This window comes from Artibeus jamaicensis, unplaced genomic scaffold, assembly GCF_021234435.1.
Source record: "Artibeus jamaicensis isolate MK-2021 breed Jamaican fruit bat unplaced genomic scaffold, CSHL_Jam_final contig_851, whole genome shotgun sequence".
Taxonomy (NCBI): Eukaryota; Metazoa; Chordata; class Mammalia; order Chiroptera; family Phyllostomidae; genus Artibeus; species Artibeus jamaicensis.
In genome coordinates this window covers 12,719,786-12,740,931 of record NW_026521986.1, presented here as the reverse complement: position 1 = coordinate 12,740,931, position 21,146 = coordinate 12,719,786, and the positions used below count along the sequence as shown (strand labels likewise).

At 37.2% G+C, this 21,146-nt stretch overlaps 1 protein-coding gene across 11 annotated transcripts in view; it reads left to right on the top strand.

Annotated features, from left to right (window-relative positions):
• Positions 1–21,146, top strand: part of NUMB (NUMB endocytic adaptor protein) — a 136,333-nt gene that overhangs the window by 76,673 nt on the left and 38,514 nt on the right. The window lies entirely within an intron of this gene.

The window sequence follows — 21,146 nt, the reverse complement described above, 5'->3', positions numbered from 1 at the left end:
TTCATGGCATTTATTCATTGGTTCCCTAAACCAAAATTTTTAATTTGGGATAATAGTTTTTTATTCATATGGCAATCCAAGGTTTAAATATACGAGAAGGTATGTAATGTAGTGTAAATCTGGAATAAGCACAAATAAGACCACTTCTGGTGAGAGCAATGATCCTGAGTTATCAAGAGTTAAATTACTTTCAGTGGGATATGCTTACTAAGAGGAAGGACAGAAGTAGGGAGAGTCTGCTTTCTTAAAGACAGGCCTGGTGTGTTCTAGAAAAACTCAGAAGGGTTCATTCAAAAGGGATTTTCTCATTAATCTTATAATTTTTAATCATGTAGAGGTTGTTTAACTAATACCTTCGTTTGTCAGAACAAGAAATGGAAGCTCAAAGGTTGAGAACATAGTGGGTGTTATACAGCTTTTTCTCACTGCTCCTTGCGGTTCTGGAGAAGAGAGGTCATACTGGCTTGGCCAGAAAGTCCGTTTAGTTTTTTTGGTAAAATGAAAGACACATTTTTTATTTTCACCAATAACTTTATTGATTTGGGTATTTTGAGTATGTCGGCCATCTCCTGCCTTTGGCTTCTAGTGGGTAGAGGCCAGGGGTGCCCCTAAACATCTTCCAGTGCGTAAGTCAGCCCCACAGCAAGGAATAATTTGGCCAAAATGTCAGTAGTACCAAGAAACTTCACAAACCACTTTTGGACACTTTCAGTCAGTCACAGCACCCTCTCCACACTCTGCACAAATCTTTTTTTGCATTTGAGTGGCATTTTACCTTTCTTAGAATAATAAAGCATAATATGCTAAAATGTTGCACATTCTTCCATCTTCAGTATTAAAATGGCTGCACAAAAATTCATCAACTTTGATAAGTTTTTTTAAATGCATGTTGATATGACAGCTGTCACAATACAGTCTAACAAAATAATATTGAATGAAGTTAAAAACAGCTAAGTGCTACTAAAGCCATTGTATGGAAAAAACTTAATGAACTTTTTGGCCAACCTAGAATTTAAGGAGATAGAAGAAATGTACATGCCATACTGTTTGGTGAGAAGAAACAATTTATAATTATATAAGCACACTGTGGATAATGTATTAGTATGGGGGGCATAAATACAGGAAACTTGTCCAAAATGTTAATCTCTTGAGGAAAAATTGAGCTTAACATAAAATGTAAAATTTTTTGCTATTTTATAACCTTTTGTGTGAGTATGTTTGTAATTTTTCTTCTCCTTTTTACTGCTTCAGTATTATTAATTAAAACATGGACTAAAGCTTCAGAAACAAAAAATCTATATGACAGGAAAAGGGATTTCTATAATCTATAGGTTAAATAAATACGTGGTTTGAAAATACATTTTTTCAGTGTCAGTAACAGCATTTTCTTAATCACTTAGCTTTGTTTATTTAACTCACTTGCTGAAACTTCTTTTATAGGAATAATAAACATTTTCACTTTTAATGTTCAGTGTAATGTGAAAAGAAAAAAAACACCTCCGAAACATAAAAACTAATACTCTTCTCTACTACCTCTCCCGCCCCAAGAAGTTGGCACATTTTGGTTATGAAAGTTGAGAATTAAGTATGGAAAGGAGCACTATTATATACTGTTGGTTATTTAGAGTGTAAATTATAATTAGGAGAGCAATTTTTAAATATCAGTTAAAACTTTTAAATGTACTTTTTAAATGTATTTGACCAGCAATTTTACTGTACACTTCAGATATACTGCCTTAAGTGGTCATCCTGGCATTGTTTGTAAAAGCAAAAATCTGGAAACAAATGCCCATCATTCTGTGATTGAATAAAGAAATTACGGCACTTGTTAAATGGAATTTTTTGCTGCTATTAGAAAAGAAAAAGGTAGATATATATTCCTGTATTCAGTAAATTTCTTTGAATACCTGCTATGTGCCAGACATACTAAGTAAGGAAAAGAGACACAGTTCTTGCTCTGTGGAGGTCATAGTCTCCTTGTGTGGGAGACAGACTTTAATGAGATATTCACATTAATAATATTACAAACTGATACAAATGCTTTTTAACAAAAGGGAATCTGGTTTTGTAAGAGCATGTGACAAAGTATGATACAGACTATAGGGTCAGGGAAGGCTTTGCTGAGAAAATAAAATTTGGCCTGATATCTAAAGATTGTGTAGGAATGGATTTGCAGAGCATGTCTGCATTATGGAAAGTGTGCACACACAAAACCCCGATGCAGGGAGGAAAGAATGATAGCAAGGAGCTACGGGGAGACTGTAGGGTATGAAGTTGTACGAGATGAACCTGGAAAGCCATCAGGCAGGACTTTGTAGGCCCCACTAAGGACTTTGAATGTTGAGGGTAATGGGAAACCATTATTTATTTTACTGTGGTAAAATATACATAACATAACATTTATCATTCTAACCATTTGTAGGTATAAGCACAGTGATACTAAGAACACCCATATTGTTACCAATGAATAAATCAACCAAAGTGACAGGTGGTTGGACAGATACATTGTATTCATTTCTAAGTTTGCTAGCGTACTGGCAATGACAACTGCATCATAATTTGCTCTTCTGTCTGAAACATTAAAAATTTGGAGAAACATGTCTTTGGGTCAGAGCAATATTTCAGATAAGTTTCTTAACATAAATTGTGAAATATTAATGGTTTATTCATCCAGAGCACTTCAGTCACTCATGATTTGCTGTATATTTTGCAAAGAATTTTCAACTCTAACCAGTAACTCTTAAGAACTTACCTTCTTTGTGGCATTATATGAAGTAAGGTTTTTGTTACAGGTATTGTTAGGGAATTGTTGGTAATAACCTGATTATTTTAAGCCAGGACTTGAACTCCACTGGTCTAGATTTAGAGGGTTATGTTCTTAAGCACTATATTATAATTTTATACCATGATATGTGAATTAAAAGATAGTTTATTAAAAATGTGGACTATAATTTAAACTTAAATTTTTTATCGAAGTAATATATCTTTATGGTTAAAAAAAACATCTTTTCTACCCCTAATTCCACTCCCTAGTATCACTTTTAACTATTTTTCTGTTTCTACCACTGGTCATATTTTAACTTCATTAGGTAATACAGTTTGCCTTTTCTTATTTACCCATGTTTACCATCCACTATAACGAAGGGGTGATTTAACCTACATTTCATGTCCTTCCGTCTTCTGTTTGACCCTTCTTTGCCCAGATTTTTGGGATTAGATTATTTTTAGTTTTTCTGTTTTTTATACTCATAAAAAGTATTGTTCTACTAATTTTAGATGGTATGTCTTGATTTCTTACCATATAAGATAAAAATACTCATACACCTTACTCTTCTACTTTCAAACTGATATTAACTATATTTTTCTTTTTAATGTTATATAGGTCCAATAACATTTTCATTCTATCTTATAGCCATAATTTATCTCCCTTTGTTTATCTTGAGTTTATCATAAAAGTTTTCATTATTGTGAGTTCTGTTATTGCTTAATGTGGAACTAAGTAATGTGCTACATTTTATTCCCTGTAAATCCACTAATTCACTGCTATATTCTAAAGATACTCACTGAGTGCCTCCTGTGTGCCAGGCAGTACTCTAGGCACTGGGAATTCAGGGAACAAAACAGACACAATTCCTGCACAGTGCATACCTTCCAGTGGGTGTTAACAATGCACAAATAAATATATATGATACGTTCCTGGTACATCAAAAGGGAATTAGCTGTGAAGGGAGTGCATGGGAGGGGTGCCTGAAATTTCAAATAAGATGGTCAGGGGAGCCCTCTCTGGGAAAGTTACTTTTGAGCAAAGGAAGTAAGAAAGGAAGCATTCAGGTATCCGAGGAAGCAGACTGTAGACAGCAAGTGCAGAGGCTCTGGAGCAGGAGAGTGCCTGGTGTCGGAGTTCCAGCAAGGAGCCTGTGTGTTTGGAGTAGATGGTGCAGTAAAGGGGAGGTCAGGGGAGTAGCAGCAGGGTGCCTGATGATGTAGGCTAGTACTTGTCAGTACTATCAGACCTGTCGCCTGCATTTTTACTACAAATATCTTCTAAATAAAATGTTTGAAAAAAGTGTTTGCATAGTATAACTTGTGTATGCTTACATAAATATATAAAGAAGAAACAAGAGAAAATTTAAATGAAATCACACCAGTGTGTAAATTCTTGGACATAACTACACTAGAAGACCTGCGATAGTGCACATTTACATAGAGTCACTGTGGGTGAGGTAGCTGCAAATGTAGACTGATGCGATGTATTGGTAATTCATACACAGCATGAGGACTTTGATGTGTGATGCCATTTTTTGAAATGGTAAACAACTTTTGGTAAAATTCTTATCAAAGTACAGTCTTCCCTTAATTTGTCACAGTAATTGCATTTGTACAAAAAATAGTACACTGGTGTGTTACATGTAAAATGGAGTTAGAGTCTAGTCCAAAATAACTGCAAGTAAGTTTTTTAATCTATTTTAAATCATTGTCCTGTAGGACATTTAATCTATTCAAATGTCATATAGGTAGCAAGAAATTTGTCAACTGTGGCTCCTTGCCAATTACCTATACATAATTTTTTTGGTCATTGTTACCAAAAAATGCCCCCATACATTTTCTAAACGCCTTCCTTTGAAAAACCCCTGGTGTAGGGCTTTCCAGACAATTCTGTTTACAATAAAATGGGAAGCCGTTGGAGAGTTGGAGCAGAAGAGTGATAGGTATGAGTTAGACTGTATCAGAGAGTCACTCTGACTGTTGTGCTGAGCAAGGAAGGTTACGAAGTGTCATGAAGAAAAAGTGAAGTCAAGAATGGCACTGAGGTTTTGAACTGAGTGACTAAAAGGGTAGAGTTGCCATATATTATTTTAGGGAAAGTTCTTGGTGGAAGAAAGGATTTGTGAATGAAGAGTAATATCAAGCATTCAGTTCTGATCCTGTTACAAATAACATCTTTTTTTTTTAAAGATTTTATTTATTTATCTCTAGAGGGAAAGGGAAGGAGAGAGGGAGAGAAACATCAATGTATGGTCGCCTTTCATGCATCCCCTGCTGGGAACTGGCCTGCAGGGAACCAGCCTGCAACCCCCGTATGTGCCCTGACTGGGAATCGAACCGCAATTGTCTGGTTCGCAGGCCCGCAGTCAATCCACTGAGCTACACCAGCCAGGATTAAATAACATCTTTTTTAAAATTTCATTTTCTGCATATGACTCTCATGGGAGTACAATCAATTTTTTAAAAGGTTTTATTTATGTATTTTTAGAGAAAGGGGGAGGGAGGGAGAAAGAGACACATAAACATCGATGTGCAAGAGAAACATTGATGGACTGCCTCTCACACGCCTCCAGCTGGGGACCTGGCCTGCAGCCCAGGCTTGTGCCCTGACCAGGAATCGAGCTGGTGATCTTTCGGTCTGTGGGAAGTAGCCCAAACCACTGAGCCATACCAGTCAGGCTACAATTGATTTTTATATGTCGAAATATACAATTGACTTTTAAAAAATTGGTATATAGTTGACATATAACATTATTTTAGTTTCACTTGTACAGCATGACGATTCAATATTTGTATATATTGTGAAAGGATACAATGAGCTTTTTAAAAAAAGATTGTATTTATTTATTTTTCAAGAGTGGGGAAGGGAAGAAGAAAGTGAAGGAAAGAAACCTCCGTCAGTTGCCTCTCCTATGGGCCTGACTTGGGGCTGAACCCACAACCCAGGCATGTGCCCTGACAGGAATCAAACCAGTGACCTTTCTCTTTGCAGAACAATGCCTTACAAACGGACCCCTGGTGGTCAGGGCTACAATGGACTTTTGTATGTTGAAATTATATCTAGTGACTTTGCTAAATTCATTTATTAATCCTAGTAATTTGTATGTTCTTTTGAACTGTCTAATAGAATTATGTAATGTATGAAACTAGAGTTATAGTTCTTGCATTTCAGTCCTTGTGCTTTTAATTTCTTTTTGTTTCCTTATTGCACTGGTCAGAGTCTGGTAATCAATAGTGGGTAGAGTTGGTGATAACAAGAATCCTTGCCTTATTCCTGATCTTACCACAATTTACCAGATTAAACAAGTTTCTTTCTATTCATGATTGAAAAGTAATTCTAAAATTATGAATGAAAACTAAATTTTATCAAAAGTCTTTTCTGTACCTATCAAGATGGTTGTATCATTTTTATCTTTAATTTTTTTAGGTAGTAAATTACACTTACTGGGATTTTTGAATGGTCAACTAACCTTACACTCATGGAATAAACTCCATTTGTTCATTGCCCATCATGATCAAGTTGAGGCTATTGAATATATTGCTGGATTTTGTTTGCTGATATTTTGGTCAGAAATTTTACATCTGTGTTTTTGAGGCACATTGGTCTACAGTCTTATAATGTCCTTGTCAGGTTCTATATTAACAGAATTGAGGCTGGATTACAGTTCTGACAGGGCTCCATCTGTCTCTGGTGTACGTCCACTTGTAGGGCGTCCTTGTCCTCGTGTCGAGAGACTGTGGTGTTCGCCAGAGCCCACCCCCCTGGTGTGCCCTTAACTGTAATTCTGCACTCCTCAGCAAATTGAAAGTGCCAGAAACTTACTCTGGTGGACATATTCCTTTGTTTCCTGTGCTTCTTAGAAATGGGTAGTTTTCTGTGGGGGCTTGATTAGATTTCGCTTTATTTAATTTTTTTTGCAGGAATACTTTATTGATGGCATGAGCTATTATCAAAAAGCACACAATAGCTAATTATCTGTCTTTGTGATAACAGTACCATTAATTCATTAAGGGTTGCAAAATGGTGATAATCCCATTCGGTCATCCCTTCTTCCTTTACCAGTTATAATGTTCCTATGAAGGAAAATCCCCCTTATCTACTGTTTGGTTAGCAGTAGTATAGTTTAACTAGGAAAAACCAGTATAATTCGTTTATTAAAGAAATATTGAGCTAACTGTGAGAGAAAGATCAGGCCCCACTAAAGCCATAAGCAACATTACCAAAATGAATGACTCTCCCTATCTGAGTAGACACCTTTTAAATTTTTACTTATTGATTTGGGAGAGAGGGCGGGGATAGATTTGTTGTTCCACTTATTTGTGCATTCATTGGTTGATTCTTGTATGTGCCTTGATCAGGGATCAAACCACAACCTTGGCATATTGAGACAACACTATAACCAACTGAGCTACCTGGCGAGGGCCTCACCCACCCTTTTTAAAAGAAGAATAACATGAACTTAATGTATATAAGAGCAGTAAACTGTGAAACCTTACTTAAATAGGAGAGTTGCATAAGTAATGTGAGATCATTGAAAGAAGATAGATCTAGAAATTAAAAGATTGGAATTCTGTTCCTGGTTTTGTTGCTATATTAGTTATGTGACTTTTCAAAAATTACATAAGTTTTTTGACACCCAGTGTCATATTTGAGAGATGAAGGTTTTGGATCTCTTTATTTTTAGCTTCAAACTTAATGTGATTTGATTTAATACATATGCTTAGGTTATATGACTTGTTTAAATGTAATTGTGCTCCAAATTTATATTTAAAGAATAACCCACTTTAATTTGATATTATGACTTCTTTTTGAGTAACGGCCCCAAAGAAGTTTTGATACCACGTTTAGCACATCTGCATCTTGTATTTGCTACATAAGCAGGCCGCGCATACGTGACAATATGCCTCATAGCTTCATATAAACTAGTGATTGTGAGTTAAGCCAACTTTCTGTTAATGTTGAGAACTGCTTACTGTACAGTGTCTCACGAAGGAGCTCTGCATTTCTTCTCATGGATAACACTACCAAAATGGGTAAAATATACTTTTCAAATACTTTTTTCAAGAAAAGGAAAAATGAGTTAATTCATCCAAGAATGAAATTCCACACAATAGTTTTTCTAAAGTACATTTTTTATGAATAAAGTCCCTTAACCAGAGGGAGTTTGGAAAAGATGTACAGACAAAAGAAGTCCCAGTGTCAAATATTTTAGCCATTAACGCATAAATCAGCTGCAATTCTTCAGAGAGATAGTGTCTCAGAGAAGAAAAGAGACCTCTTTAATAATGTTTATTTCAATGGACATGTTTTTCTCATAGTTTCATAGGACATGGCACTGATTTCCAGCTCCGCATTACTAAAATAGATTAGGCAGCAGACTCAGTCCATATAGGAGGTATTTTTGTTCTCTTTACACCATGTCTACCCCACCCTTTTTTGTTGGCATAAATACCCATTTGTGACCAGTTGAATTGATCAAGATGATAGAATAAAATCCCTTGGAAACGCTTTAAAACCTGTATTCATTTCTCAGCACCTAAAGGCAACTCAGAGATCATATGGAAAGAGAGATTAAATGACTTGGAGGTAGTACTAGAAATGAGCCTTACTAAATACAAAAGAAAGAAAACAAATATGAAATACTAGAGATAAGAAAGTGGGGAGACCCAGTTACAAACTCAATTTATGTGAATACTGTATATTTATGCCGATAAATTTGAAAATTTAGATTAAGAATTTTCTACAAAAATATATATTGCTAAACTTAGCTAAAAGAGAAAAAGAAAAGTTGAACAGGCTCCTAGCCGTGAAGTAAAGTTTTTAAAACTCCAAAACTGTTTCCTCCAAAAAACTGAGTATAGATGGTTTTACAGGTCACTCCTTTCAAAATGTTTAAGAACATGCTATTTAACTATACCAGAGCATGTAGAAGGAAAAAAAAAAGGATGGTTTTCAGATTTTGTTATGGTATGAACAAAATTCTGATAACACTACCCAATAAAGATGGCATAAAAACAAAAAGAAAATTATAGACCAACTCCACTTAAAAATATAGATGAAAAAGTCAGCAGAAAAATAGAGCAAATGGCATCTAAAAAGTTAAACAACCATAGTAGGGTTTAACTCCAAAAATCCACAAATGATTCCGTATTAGGTAATTTGATATATAGTTCATCCCCTTGATGGGCCTAAGAGGAAAATTATTGCAATGGAAGCAGAGTTGAAGGATTCGACATTTCTTGCTTCTTGCTTTCAAAACTTGATACAAAGCTATAGTAATCAAAACATTGTCATTCTGGCATAAGAATGATATATATAGAACAGTGGGATGGCGTAGAGAGTACAGAAATAAACCCTTGCATGTATGGCCAATTGATTTTTGATAAGAGTACCAAGACCATTCAGTGGGGAAAGAATAGGCTCATCAACAAATGTGATGGGAAAACTGGATGTTTGTGTTGGAAAAAAAGAACTTCGACCCACCCCTCCACCTCACACCATATACAAAAACTAACTCAAAATGGGTCAACAATGTAAATATAAAAGTAAAAATTAGCATAACCTCTTAGAAGAAAACATAGGGATAAATCTTCATGAACTCGACTCTGACAGTAGATTCTTGGATATGATACCAAAAGCATGAGCAACAAAAGAAAAAATAGATAAACTGGACTTCCTTAAAATTAAAAATGTCAGAAAAACCTTCTGTGCATCAAAGGGTATTTTCACAGACATGAAAAGACAATTACAGAATGGTAGAAAACATTTGGAAATCATGTATCTGATAAGATTCTAATATCCTGAATATAAAAGAACCTGATTGAAAAATAGGCAAAGGACTTGAGTAGAAATTTCTCCAAAGATATACAAATGGCCAACAAGATATTTAACATCATTAGTTATCAGGGAAATGCATGTCAGAACCACAGTGAAATAATCACACCCACTTGAATGGCCATATTCGAAAAACAAAAATAGAAAGTAATAAGTGTTGACGAGGATGCGAAGAAACTACGACCCTTATACATTGTTGGTAGGAACGTAAAATCATTCAGTGGAAAGCAGTTTGGCAGTTTCTCAGAAAGCTAGACATGGAATCACCGTATAGCTCAGCAGTTCCATTGATAGGTATATACCCCAGAGAATAAGAAACAGGTACTCAAATAAATACATGCACGTTCATGTTTATAACACCACTATTCATAATAGCCAAAAGATGGAAACAGCTCAAATTGAACAGTGTTCCTCAATTGAAAAAATGGATAAACTATGAGGAATATTACTCAGCTATAAAAAGCAATCAAGCATTTATACATACCACAATGCAGTGAAACTGAAAAACAGTATGCTAAGTGAAATATGCCAGAATATGAAGAGTCACATACTGTGTGACTCCATGTATATGAAATATTCAGAACAGTAAGTCCATACAGACAGTGCAGGTTATTGGTTGCTAGAGGATGTGGAAGGGGCAATGGGAGGCAAATGCTTAAAGGAAATGCCTCCCGTTCCCTTTTGGTGTGGAAAAAAGTTGTGGAATTAGGTAAAGATACTGATTACATAGCATTGTGAATGTACTGAATGCCACTGAATTATTTACTTCAAAATGGTTAATTGTATATAATGTGAATTTACATCTCAATTTAAAAATGTTTAAAATATTTATTATGCAGTCGCAATAAATTATCTTAGCAAAATAGGAATAGCAGCCCTGGCTGGTGTGGTTCAGTTGGTTGGAGCGTTGTCCCATAAACAAAAGTTTCACAGGTTTGATTCCCATCAGGGCACACACCTTGGTTGCAGGTTCAGTTTCTGGTCAGTGTGCGTGTGAGAAGCAACTGATCAATGTTTCTCTCCCACACTGCTGTTTCTCTCCCTCCGTTTCTCCCTCCCTTCTCCTCTCTCTAAAATCAGTAAGTATGGCCTTGAGTGAGGATAAAAAAATAGGAATAGCATAATATGTTATTTAAATGATTAAAAAACTGTCCCAGAATCATGCAAAATTGTGAAACATTTACATTGAATTTGAGGGGAAGATAAGGTTGCTCTCAAACACTGCTATTATTTAACACATTTATAATCACCTCTGCATAAGAAAATAAATAAAAAACTGTAAATGTAGGAAATGAATACATTTGGTTTTTTTGTTTCTGCATATGATGTCTAGCTGAAAAGCCCAAGAGAATCAACTGAAAAAGAAATGTTTCAAATGATAGGAAATTGCAGTAGTTTTGGCTACTTGTAAGATATACTAAAATCAATAAGCTAAAAAAATTGGTTTACTTAGAAAATATTATAGGTCCTCTGATTCTGGCAGAATGTGAGTAAACTAACATAGAAATATTCCCAATATACTGGCTACTTATAAGATATACTAAAATCAATAGATAAAAAAATTAGTTAGAAAATATTATAGGTCCTCTGATTCTAGCAGAATGTGGAGGAAGCTAACATAGAAATACTCCCAGCACCCATGTCTAGAAACGCTGACTCCATTTTCAAACTTTTGCTTTTAAAGCACAGCCCAGCATTTGATGAGACAATTCTCTAGTTAGCAGAAGTTAAGGCAAGGAAGGAATCCTGCCATCTGATGGGGCAGCCTTTGCGGGGAGTGTTTGTGAGCTGGAGCCTTTGGTTTTCACATCCATTTTCAAGGTCCTAGACTCATAAAAAGCAGATAATTAGAACTGAGAACCCAGCATAGAACCAAAACCTTTTGTAGGCTTTTACAATCAGTGAAATAGAGAACTAGAAGGAAAAAGAAAGCAAGGGGAAAAAAATCTTGTCTCTTTACTCAGACTCTGGGTTAAAAAAAAAAGTCTCCCAAGAGAAAAAAAATGAAGCTATGGATTTGGATTTTATATGTTAAAGAATAACCTGCATGGTGTGAGAATCCTCAAATTAATATACAGTAGGTCTTGGGCCCCTAATATACCTGAGGTACCTTTCAGAAGCAAATGTAAAACCACTCCACAATCCAGAATGCATGAAACTCCCCCAGAAAAATTGAGCCTCAGTGAAGATTGAGCTTCAGTGAAGATGAACTTAAAATTTTTTTAAGTTATAAACCATATGTGGAAATGATCAGCAGATACAATAATACAATAAAAGACAACAAGAGGATTAGCACTTTTAAATCTTGAAACTTAGACTAAAAAGGAAGCTATGAAATATGTACATATAAAATAATTGAAGACATTAAAAAATGAACTCAAACCATAAGGAAAAAAGGACAATGAAAAAAACGAGTAAGATTTCACAAAGAATCAAATCTCAGTTTCTAAAAGTGAAAAATAAAGTTATTAAAAATGAATTTAGTGGATTAGACCTAGCTGAAAAGAGAATTGGTAAACTGAAAGATAGATTTGATGAAGTTACCTGGGTATGTAACTGCTACATTCTGGAATGTAGCATAAGGTGATGAAAAAATATGAAAAAATGAAGAAACATGGATGAACGCATTTAAAAGTCCAGTAGCACTAATAGGCCTAATGAGACTTCCAGGAGGAAAAAAGAGGATGAATTTATTCAAAGCAGTATTTCAATCCTCAGATTGAAGAAGTAAATAGGATAAATAAAAGTCTGATACATCTATGTCCATTTGATTTTAGACAAGGGCACGAAGTGCGCTCAGTGGAGAAAGAATTGTCTCACCACCCATTGGTGCTCAGGCAACTGGATTTCCACGTGCAAGAGAATGAAGTTGGACCTCTACCCACACCACATAAAAAAAGAACTCATTGGATTAATGACCTAAACATATGATTAAAAGCTATACAACTCTTAGAAGGAAACACAGAGGTAAATCTTCATGACATTGAAGCAATGGGATCTTAAATATATCAAGAGCACAAGCAGCAAAAGAAAAAATGGATAAATTGAACTTACAATTTAAAAACTTTTGTGCATCAAAGGATGTTTTCTAGGAAGTGAAAAGACAGCCTACAGGATAGCAGAAAATATTTGGAAATCATATCTGGTAAAGGTTTATATTCAGAATATATAACATCTCTTACAACTCAAATGCTTTAAAGACAATTTAGAAATGGGCAAAGGATGTGAACAGACATTTCTCCAAAGATAATATACAAATGACCAATTAACACATGAAAAGATAGATGCTCGACATCATTAGTTACTCAGGGCACGCAAATTAAAATCATGAGATACCAAAGATGGAGGCATAGGTGGAAACACCGTACCTCCTCGCACAACCAAATTTAAGGACAACAAAGATTTAGAAACAAAAACACAACCAGACAGGAAATTGAACTGTATGGAAGTCCAACAACAACGAACCATTCATCCAGACTGGTAAGAGGGGCAAAGTTGGCAGCTGGCGGAGAGGGGTCTCAGCAAGATGAGGCGGTGATTGGCAACCTGGGTGGGCACGGGACGAAAATCCAGTAACGCTCACAAGGTGGCTGGTCACACATTCACGTGCAGAGAAACCAGGCAGGTTTAAAACCGGTCAGTGAGACAGACTATGGAACCCAGAGCCCCAGCGACCAGAAAGAAAGCCTAAAAGCACCGCTTGAAAAAACTTTCAGAGGTTGAGGTGCCAGGAGAGGTGCCCAGCCTCACAGGAGAGTTTGTAGGGGAGACCCCCAGGGTCCTAGAACAAACAAGCCCTCCCACCCAGGAACCAACACCGGAACAGCCCAATTTGCTTGTGGGAAGTGGCAGAGGGGACCAAAATCCGAGAGAAAGGGGGAAAAAAGGCCATAGCTCCCTCTCTGAGCCCTCCCCCAGTCACACCCCAGCAACTGGGCTGACCCGCCCTGCTGAACACCTAAGCTTTCGCCCCTTATACGTAACAGGCGCAAACAGACCAAAGCATTATGGCTCAAGCAGAGGAACAAATCAAAGCCCCAGAGCCAATACTTCTAAGCGACCAAGAGATAGCCAACCTATCAGATGCACAGTTCAAAGCACTGATGATCAGGATGCTCACTGAACTGGTTGATTTTAGTCACAAATTATGAAAAATGAAGGCTACACTAAGTGAAATGAAGGGAAATGCACAGGGAACCAATAGTGATGGAAACAAATCTAAAATCAATGGAGTGGACCAGAATGGAGTTTGCATGACCAAACAGAAAAGAATGAAGAAACAAGAATTCAAAAAAATGAGGAGAGGCTTAGGAACCTCCAGGACATCTTGAAACATTCCAACATCTGAATTATAGGGGTACCAGTAAAGGGAAGAGGAACAGCAACATGTGGAAAACTTATTTGAACAAATAGTAAAGGAGAACTTCCTTAATCTGGCAAAGGAAATAGACATCCAGGAAGCCCAGAGAGTCCCAAAGAAGTTGGACCCAAGAAGGAACACACCAAGGCACATCATAATTACATTAGCCAAGATTAAAATGAAGGAGAGAATCCTAGAAGCAGCAAGAGATAAGGGGACAGTCACCTACAAAGGAGTTCACATCAGACCGTCGGCTGATTTCTCAAAAGAGACCTTACAGGCAAGAAGGGTCTGGAAAGAAGTATTCCAAGTCATCAAAGGCAATGACCTACATCCAAGATTGCTCTATCCAGCAAAGCTTTCATTTAGAATGGAAGGGCAGATAAAGTGCTTCTCAGATAAGGTCAAGGTCAAGGAGTTCATCATCACCAAGCCCTTATTATATGAAATGTTAAAAGGACTTATCTAAGAAAAAAGATAAAAAAGATGAACAGTGAAAGGATAGCAAACTCACAGTTATTAACAACCACACCTAAAACAAAAGCAAACTAGATCAGGAGCAGAACCATAGAAATGGAGATCACAAGGAGGGTTACCAACAGGGGAGTGGGAGGAAGAGAAAGGGGAGAAGGTACAGAAAATAGTAGCATAGACGGTAGGTAGAAAATAGACGGGGCAAGGGCAAGAATAATATGGGAAATGTAGAAGCTAAAGAACTTGTGACACATGGACATGAACTAAAGGGGGGGAATGGTGGGGGAGGGGTATGCAGGGTGGAGGGGAATGAAGGGGGGAATGGGACAACTGTAATGTCGTAATCAATAAAATATATTTAAAAAGAAAAGAAATAAAAGGCATCCAAGTTGGGAAAGAAAAAAAATCATGAGATACCACTTTACACCTATTCGGATGGTTTAAGTTTTTGAAAAATTAAAAATAAAGTGCTGACAAATATGTGCAGAAATTGAAACCCTCTTAATTTTCGTGGGAATGTAAAATAGTGCAACACTGTTGAAAACAGCATGGTAATTCCTCAAAATCTAAACATATAATTTTACCCCACATGACCCAGCAGTTCTCCTCCTAGGCATATAACAAAAGGAATCAAAAGCAGAGAGTAAATGGATACTTATATGTCAGTGTTCAGTGCAGCAGCATTCATAACCAAAAAGTGGAAACAAGCCAAGTATTTGTGAACAGGTAACTGGAAGAAAAAAGTGATACCTACAACTAGGTCTGTCTAGAGAAAGTCCAGCCATTGTTAACGTAATGAGAACTGTTTGCACAACATGAATGTAACCAGGCAGCCAAGGAGGGTGGACTGGAATGCGCATGTGTTCACTCTACTAGTCAGTGGGGGTGGTAGACTCTTAAGAGCATGTGTACTGTGTGGCAGTAGCATTCAAAATGACAGAGCTAGTAGAGCAACAAATCTGCCTCAAATTTTGTGTTAAGCTTGAGCATTCTTCCATGGAAACTATTCCAGTGATTCAGAAGGCTGCAGCTATGGGCAGCTGGTGACCGGCAGCTTCATCACAACAATGTGCCTACTTATGCATCATATCTCAGACAAAGTATTTTGGTAAAACATCACATCATGCAGGTGACAGCCCCCCTGCAGCACAGATTTGGCGCCCTGTGACTTCTGGCTTTTCCCAAAACCAAAATCACCTTTGAAAGATAAGAGATTTCAGATTGTCCATAAGATTCAGGCGTAGATGATGGGGCAGCTGATGGCGGTTGGGAGAACTGTGTGAGGTACCAGGGTTCCTGCTTTGAAGGGGACTGAGGTGTCATTATCCTGTGAACAGTGTTTCTTGTATCTGGTATCCGCTTCAGTAAATGTTCCTATTTTTCATATTACATGACTCGATACCTTCTGGACAGACCTCTAACAAGCAATGGCATATATTATTCCACCATTAAAATAATGAAGTTCTGGTGCATGCTATAACTTGAATAAACCTAAGTGAAAGCTCTACACTAAAGGACGTTTATTATATAATTCCACTTATATGAAATATCTAGAAAGGCAATTTTATGGAGACAGGGAGTTGATTAGAGTTTACCAGGAGCTGGGGAAGGGAGAACTGGGGAGTTATTGCTTAATGGTTGTGTTTGAAGTGATGAAGAGCTTTAGGAAATACATAGTGGTGATGGTTGCCCAACACTGTGAATGTAATTAATACCACAGAATTGTACACTTTAAGTTGGGTTAAATGGCAGGTTTATGTTACATGCATTTTACCACACTTTTCAAAAATTAATATAGCCCTGACCAGTGTGGCTTAGTGGGTTGGGTGTCATCCCGCAAGGTGAAAGGTCACCAGTTTTGTTAGGAACAACCCTACCTGGTTTCAGAAATTATAATCCCCCATGGCTAAGGTTAAGTAAAGGACCTTGGGACCATAAGCCACTAAGGAGACAAAGCTTATCTTCCTGGTAGGGGTACCGCTTCTGCCCCCTTTTACTACACCCTGCTTGGCCCTGGGCAGATGACTGGTTAGCCCATGACTGGTAAGATTTCTCCAGGGAGTGATGACCTAAGACAGGCACAGTCCTGAAGGGGCCCTCAGGGAAGGACTTGGGGGGCTATAGTAAAAGGGGGCAATGGACCCATGCCCTTTGGTTTTGACATAACCTGAGTCCTCATTCTGTCTGTGAGAAGTCTCCTAATTTCTTGGCTGCCTTACTTCCCCCACCTGACTTAAGCCCAAAACAATGCCGGAGGTGGGTGCTGCCCTGTGCTAGAAAGTGTGTTTCCCTAGGGGGATCAGGCCTAAGAAAGAGTGCATTAATTTCTGTGATACCTGCTTTGCTAAGAATACCCTCAGTTTTCTGATAAGGGTCCAAGCATAAAATGAGTTTGTTTCCCAAAGTTCCCAGGCCCTTTGACTATCTGACGCTGACTCAGAATAAGCCCTCACAGTTCTTTGTTTGTTATCTATTGTTTGATCCTTACTGCTTGATAATGATTGATGAGCTTTACTGTATTCTTTTGCAAATTGAAACCAGTAAAAGCGCACACTGAGGAATAGGCTCCTGGCCCTTCTCCTTTGACAGATCGGCTACCTTTCCTCCCCAAGCAGATCATGTCTTGATAGATTTATTCTCATCTGTGGCTGATGGGGGGGCTCTTCAGGCAGAGCCCCACACACACAGTTGATTCCCATTTCCAGTCAGGCTCATGCCTGGGTTGCGGGATAGGTCCCCAGTTGGGTGGATGCAGAAGACAACTGGTCAATGTTTCTCCCACACATCAGTGTTTCTCTCCCTCTCTCTAAAATAAATAAATAAAATCTTTATAAAAATTAACAATATAATATATCAAAAACTATTCAATTGTATACTTGAAGTGAGTAAATTGTATGTTACATGAATTATATATCTTAATAAAGCTACTACAAAATATTAGTCTGTTTCACACAAGTGATTGAGAATGGAATCTATAATACCAAAGACTAAGAAAATCTTAAAAGCAGAGAGAAAAAGACAAATTATATATTGTATGAATAAAACGATAATGGGTTACACACATATTAGAGTGGCCAAAATCCCAAGCACCAAATGCTGGTAAAGATGTGAAGCAACAGCAACTTTTATTCATTGCTGATGGGAATGCAAAGTGGTGCAGCCACTTTAGAAGACAATTAGGCAGTTTCTTAGAAAACTAAACAAACTCTTAAAATTTGCCTAGCAATCACACTCAAACCAGATGAATTGAAAACTTCTGCCTACAAGAAAATCTGCACACAGATGTTTATAGTTGCTTTATTCATAATTGCCCAAATTTGAAAGCAACAAAGATCAGTGTCAGTGTGTGGATGGGTAAATAAACTGTAGTACATCCAGACAATGGAATATTATTCAGCACTAAGAAGAAATGAGCTGTGAAGCTATAAAAAGAAATGAGGGAACCTTAAATGCATATGACTAAGTAAAAGAAGCCCATCTGAAAGGCTGCATGCTGTATAGTTCCAACTATATGACGTTCTGGAAAAGATGAAACTGTGGAAACAGTAAAAAGATCAGTGGTTGCCAAAAGTTAGTGGGAAGAAGGAGATGAATAGGAGGAGCACATGGGGTTTTTAGGGCAGCGAAACTGTATTTTGATTTTGTATGTAGTACAGTGGTGGATATATGTCATAATATATTTATAATGTCCATAGAATATACAACACAAAAAGTAAAGTCTAATGTAACCTATGGATATTGGGTGAAAATGATGTCTCACCCAGGAAATGTGGCTCAGTGGATTAAGCCCCAGCCCACAACCTGAAAAGAAAGGTCACTGGTTTGATTCCCAGTCAGGGAACATGCCTGGGTTGCAGACCAGGTCCCCAGTTGGGGGCATTGTGAGGGGCAGCCGATTGATGTATCTGTCGCACATTGCTGTTTCTCTTCCTCTTTCTCCTTTCCCCTCTCTCTAAATAAATAAAATCTTTAAAAATTTTTTTAAATGATATCTCGATATCATTTAAATCTGTGATGTTATTGATCGTAACAAATGTACTACTCCGGTGTTGGGTGTTGATAGTGGAGGAAGTTGAGGAGCAAGCAGAGGGTATGTGGAAGTGCTCTGTGCTTTCTGCTCAGTTTTCTGTGAACCTAAAACTGCTCTAAAACTAAAGTCTATTAAAAAGAATATATGTGCATATATGTAAATAAATGATGGGCAAAACCATTCATAGTAGCAACAAAAATTACTAAATACTAATCTAGAAAGAAATGTATAAGAGTGTCTTTGAAGGCTACCATAAAACTTCACAGATGTAAAAGACTTTAAAAAATAGTTTTAGGTGGAATAGGTCAATATTATAACATCAGCTTTTCTTAATCAGTACATTTAAGGCAATCTTAATGAAAATCCCAAAGGTTTCCTTGGATAGGAACTGGAAAGCATTATTCCAAAGTTGATCTTGAGGAAAAAGTGTGAGAAATACCCAGGAAAATTCTGTGGCAGAAAAAATAGTGAAAGTAATCATGCAAAGCAGATATACAATATATTCTTAACCTATAATAATTTTTAAATGCTTCCAAACTAGAAACTAGAAATATCAATAGAACAAAATAGGAAATTCAGCATAATGTAATTATATAGTTGTCATTTCACGTCAGTAGTCAGTTGGGGAGTAAATTTAAAATATAACAAATTTTAAAAACTCTGCAGTATGTATAACAGCGTTCCAAGTGCCAATGACGAGGTAGCGGAATTTCTTAAAACGGCGGAACAGTGATGCAGGCACAGAGTTGCTGGGATTTTCCCCTTTCCCAGTATTTGATTTTCTTTTTTCATTGAACCAAGGAACTAAGAATATATTATCGGGGTTTTATAAAAGCCACATATCAACTGAACATGAAGAAATACTTCCTAGAGCTGAATCCAACCAGAGTTATTTTAAAAGTTCATTCATTACTGTCTTCTAAGCTGAAAAATCCAGCTTCCCAGAACTTGAGTGCCGTATGCCTGTCTCTGCAATATCTGAGTAGACGATGCACAAGGAGTCTTCAGTGGCTGAGTCCTTTATTATTTCTGGGTGTGGTGAGTTCAGTGTAAACATCCAGAACTAGTTGACAGAGCCACCAAACATGACATTTCTAACAGCCTATAATTCTAAATTAATTTTTTCTAATTTAATAAAAGGTGTAAGCAGAGATGACTAAATGTGGACTCTGTCTTAAAGCTCATGCTAACTCTTATTGAGCCAAAGTGGGTGAAGCCACCACCTTTAATATCATCTTCAGGTGAAAACAAATGAAGTTGTTAGGGGTTTGGGGAGTGTCAGTTAAGGGAGGTTACCAGGAAAAGCACTGTAAACAGGGGTACGGTTGTTAGCATATTTATTTTTTCTTTTGCATTTATTAAGTATATTTTATTGATTATGCTGTTACGGTTGTCCCATTTTCCCCCTTTGCCTCCCTCCACCTTGTGCCCCCATTCCTTCTAGCAATGCCCCTTCTAGTTCATGTCCATGGGTTGTACGGATGAGTTCTTTGGCTTCTCCATTTCCTATACCACAGGTGGCAAACACAAAGCCCACAGGCCAAATCTGGCCCTCCTCCCCGTTATATCCGGCTGGGCACCTCATTTCTACCCGATAGCAGCGCTAAGCTCCTTTCCCCTAGTCCAGGAGTAGTTACATGTATACAGTTCTAAAACTACATTTGGCCCTTCGAAGGCAACTGCGAGGCTGATGTGGCCCCCACTGAAAATGAAGGTGACACCCCTGTCCTATACTATTCTTAACATCCCCCTGTCTATTTTGTACCTACAAATTCTTCTTATTCCCTGTACCTTTTTCCCCATTCTCTGCCTTCTCCTTCCCCCTTCCCCACTGATAACCCTCCATATGAATCCACTTCTATTATTCTGTTCTTGTTCTAGTTGTTTGCTTAGTTTTTGTTTTTTTAGTTTCTGTTGTTGATAGTTGTGACTTTGTTGCCCTTTTAATATTAATAATTTTGTTCTTCTTTTTCTTAAGTCTCTTTAACATTTCATATAATAAGGGCTTGGTAATGATGACTCCTTTAGCTTTACAACTCCTCTGGGAAACACTTTATCTTCCCTTCCATTCTAAATGATAGCTTTGCTAAATAGAGTAATCTTGGATGTAGGTCCTTCCTTTTCATCTCTTTGAATACTTCTTGCCAAACCTTTTTTGCCTGCAAGGTTTCTTTTGAGAAATCAACTGATAGTATTATGGGAACTCCCTTGTAGGTAACTCACTTTTCTCTTTCTGCTTTTAAGATTATCTCTTTATCTTTAACTTTTGGCATTTTAATTATGATGTGTCTTGGTGTGGTCCTCTTTGGGTCCATCTTGTTTGGGATTCTCTAAGCTTCCTGGACTTAGGTGTCTATTTCCTTCACTGAATTGGGGAAGTTTTCTTTCATTATTTTTTCAAATAAGTTTTCAACTTCTTGTTCTTCCTTTTCTTCTGGCTCCCCTGTGATTTGGAGGTTGGTACATTTAAAGTTATCCCAGAGGTTCCTAAGCCTCTCCTCATTTTTTGAATTGTTTCTTCTTTCTATTCTGGTTGAATGTTTAATTCTTCCTTCTGTTCCAAATCATTGATTTAAATCCTGGCTTCTTTCCCTTCACTGTTGGTTTCCTGTGTATTTTTATTTATTTCACTTTGTATAGCCTTCACTTCTCCCTTTATTTTGTGGTTGTGCTCAATCATT